The sequence below is a fragment of the Eurosta solidaginis genome, chromosome X, assembly GCF_040869045.1.
Source record: "Eurosta solidaginis isolate ZX-2024a chromosome X, ASM4086904v1, whole genome shotgun sequence".
NCBI classification, from domain to species: Eukaryota; Metazoa; Arthropoda; class Insecta; order Diptera; family Tephritidae; genus Eurosta; species Eurosta solidaginis.
In genome coordinates this window covers 164,135,841-164,139,373 of record NC_090324.1, presented here as the reverse complement: position 1 = coordinate 164,139,373, position 3,533 = coordinate 164,135,841, and the positions used below count along the sequence as shown (strand labels likewise).

Sequence of the window (3,533 nt, the reverse complement as noted above, 5' to 3'; positions counted from 1 at the left end):
ATTCTTCAGTAAGAAATTCCTCCAGTGCTTTTTCAGCTTTGCTATGCATATGTTTCGCACCGCCACAACCGTAGCTACAGCTCATACTTGGTTTGTGACCAGTTAAGACTTGACTCGATACTCCAGAAGATTCCGGATTGTTGCACATTTGCCAGAGTGTTCGTGTAAAATCGCGATTACCAAATAAGTTTTCCAAGGCACTTGATGAATTAACAGTCATCAAACCATTGCCGAAACGCAGCATAGTTTTTGCAAATTTACTCATGTTAATAATTAATAAAATGCAAGTTGAAAGAAATTTCTCCGTGGAATGAAGCTGCAGTAATTTTATAACCTCACAAGTTTCTTAAATTGATTTCTTACCCGCTTTCAATTTCACTTTCACTACTATTGTAAGTGTTGAGCTTGTTGGCGGCGGTGAGTACCTGCTTGGACTAATGCTACTTTCCCGTTTAATTTTTTTTTCGATAACAATTCGCTAATTCCAGTAGAGTTTGTGAGCTTAGTGCATGCCAATTTTTCAGCTTTTATTTCGCGTAATAAATCAGTGAAGAAACCAACAGCTTTATGTGGTTCATTAAGCGCACAATAAAAGTTACCCAAATCCAAACCCACGAGACGTGCTGAACGATGACGTGAGACATGTTTGTATGTGCTTATTGCTAATTCTGCCAGTTCTAAATAAAGCTTTTGAAATGCCTGATTGGAGCCTAATGCTTCTTTAAATTTTTCTGTAGCAGATTTTTTCGGACGACGATTGGGTGAACGATCGCGTTTTTGCTCCGAAATTTATGGTGTTGGATTTAAGAACTGCGACTGCTCAAGCGGTGTATCACCAATGCCAGCAGAGAGTTATACCACAATATGTAGTTGTTCGGAAGTGGGCGTAAAACCGTACAATTTATCTTTGGCTAAATTCTAGATTGGCGCACAGTGTTGAAAGCAAACTAACTCGTTTGGTTCCATAGCCATTTCACAGGTTTGTAGTACTTCTAAGGCGCAAACAAACTCCCAGCAAGATAGTGCACCTTCCTGTGTATCCAATTTGACATACTCAATTTCCCGCAATGTAGAAAAGAGAAAGTTTAGCACGCGTTTAGCAATTTCTGGTATTTCATTGTTTTGTTGCAACAAAAGTGCTTGTCGTGCGAATAAGTAATTTCGAAATTCTAATATCGAGACGGGGCCGGCTTTTATTTTGTGTCGTAGTTCAAATTTATCGCGCCGATTTTGAATAAATGCCGTGAAAGGAGGTCAACGGTAGCTTGAAATGTTCCAACCATTTTTTTGCTTTTCACCGAAGCCAGAGTGGGTAATGAGTTGTGAAAACATAGCGTCCAGCTCATCATATTGTATTAGTGCCTCAGTGTGCAATTCAAGTTTTTCGAATATCAATGCTAAATCCTCTTGCATAAAAAAGTACTGGCAAAAGTCCCAACCGTCGTGATTGCGCTTTTCACGTTTACTTCGTATAAGCTCCTCATATTTCGCAATATCACGATTGTAGCTAGCAAGCATGAGAAATCTGATTCGCTGCACTAAACAACGAAAAGATTCAGCTGATTTTTGTTCAAATTTCGCAGGATTCAAAACAGATATGCAATGATCATCGTTTTTTTGTTGCAAAATCTTGACGAATTTTATCCAGCACAGTAGTACGTGGTAGTAAGTTTTTTGCCTTACGTACATCGAGTGTCTCTACCATTAAAATCATCCAATCCGATATACCATATGCCGTCAATTGCTTGAGCCAATTTTTTATTTCTTCATGAGCGGTTGCTTTGTATGAATCCAAATCGTTGCATTCCGTAACAAAGATATGTAAAATTGGGTGTTCCAATATGCTCCATTCACCTTCTTTATACCTTTCTAGGGCGCTTACATTAAATTGCTGAGTTTGTGCCTCTAAACGCACATGCTTAGATGGTCGATGGTATGTGCGACGCCACTCGTATGTATCCAATGGTATAGCATTTCGAATTTGTGCTTCTAAAGAACGAAACAAGGGTCCAGCTCCTGCATATGTTATTATCGGCTTAATATTCATATTTTTGTACAATGTCCTGCTATATAGGATTTTTGAATTCGCAAAATGTAAAAAAACAAAAATAAAATCGTCTAGTGGTGATCCCAAATAAATGTTGGAAATTTTCCGTTTTTCCAGAACAACCGTAAGCGAGTTGCTCACGTTTTAATAAAAACGTCGTACGCCATGTTCCTGAAATGAATGAAAGAATTTTCATTCAGGAAATGCATAATTGTCAAATGCCAACCGACGGCATTGCCAGCTCTTAGAATAATAATCATTTCAATGGGTGTGTTCAATGAGCACTAAGGGCTAGCTCACATGTGGCGCGTTTCACGCTTTACGTTATGGTACTGCGAAATGCTATCGCACACATATCCACGCGTCTCAAAGCATAGAAATTCAAAAAAAGGGGAAAATCAATACGCTTAGCGCTCTCTAAATTAAAAAACAAAAACACATTTTCCCGCAAGCCATGAACCGCTTACATTTCGAGAGCTATTTTATTCCCACTATGCACATGAGTAATTGTTCCCTTTTTTTCTTGGGGTTTCCGCATCCCAAGCAAAACAACAATAAATGGTGTATGATAGAGTATTGGTCATGATCCCAGGTTCACCCTCTTTACAGATCATGAGCCACGTTTCGAAAAGCCATAAACCTACGTACCACGTTGACTGCCAATTGTGTAAGAGGCAGCACTCAATTAGGGTTTGTCCGGAGTTCCGCGCTATGACTCCCGAGGAAAAGTTACGAGCGGTCCTGCTTCATAAATACTGTCCGAACTGTCTGTCTCCCTTCCATCGCGTAGGAAATTGCACCAGCAAGTACAGGTGCAAAAGGTGCCAAGAAAAACACCACACGACGCTCCACTTAGATGAGTTAAGGGAGGGCGACCACCAGGGTGAGGAAGATAATTTGGAGGACACGCTGTCGATTCATTTAACAGAGCAAACGAAATCATGGGCGCAGCAGGTGGAGGAAGAGGAAGAATTGCAGGAGGAACGACCGAAAGCCGCATCAGCTTCGATTAATCGAAGCCCAGCGCAGAGCATGTTTCGGCCGTTATTGCGCCATGAGAAGCAACGAGAAAGGAAGATGGAGAGCCCACAGGTGAACGACTGGCGTCAAGACAAGCAAAACCTCAGCGTCCCTAATCGAGGTCGAGTGAATAGCCAAAGAGATGAAATTAACAGGAGATGCGCGAAGACCCGACAACAAAAAAGGGCAGCGCCATACGTTAAGGACGTGCGCCATAAAATCGGTAACCGAGCTATAGAGAGAGCCACAACCGCCGGTTTCCGAACGGGCCGACTACAACCAAGTGCGGCTCCACTGCCAACCATGCGGCCGTTCGTGCCAATATCCCCCACGGCCATTGTGCGTATAGAATCGCACGGGCAGCTCCACTTAGTAAGAGCAATTATCGACCCTTGCGCGCCCACCACCATCGCCGACAGTAAGCTGGTCAGAGATCTATGTCTCGAGCAGCAGGGACCCAAACGGT

The 3,533-nt window shown here is 42.2% G+C and overlaps 1 pseudogene; it reads right to left on the bottom strand.

Moving 5' to 3' along the window:
- Positions 1-452: 452 nt before the first annotated feature.
- LOC137235230 (trafficking protein particle complex subunit 10-like) lies at positions 453-2,468 on the bottom strand (annotated as a pseudogene).
- Positions 2,469-3,533: the final 1,065 nt, after the last annotated feature.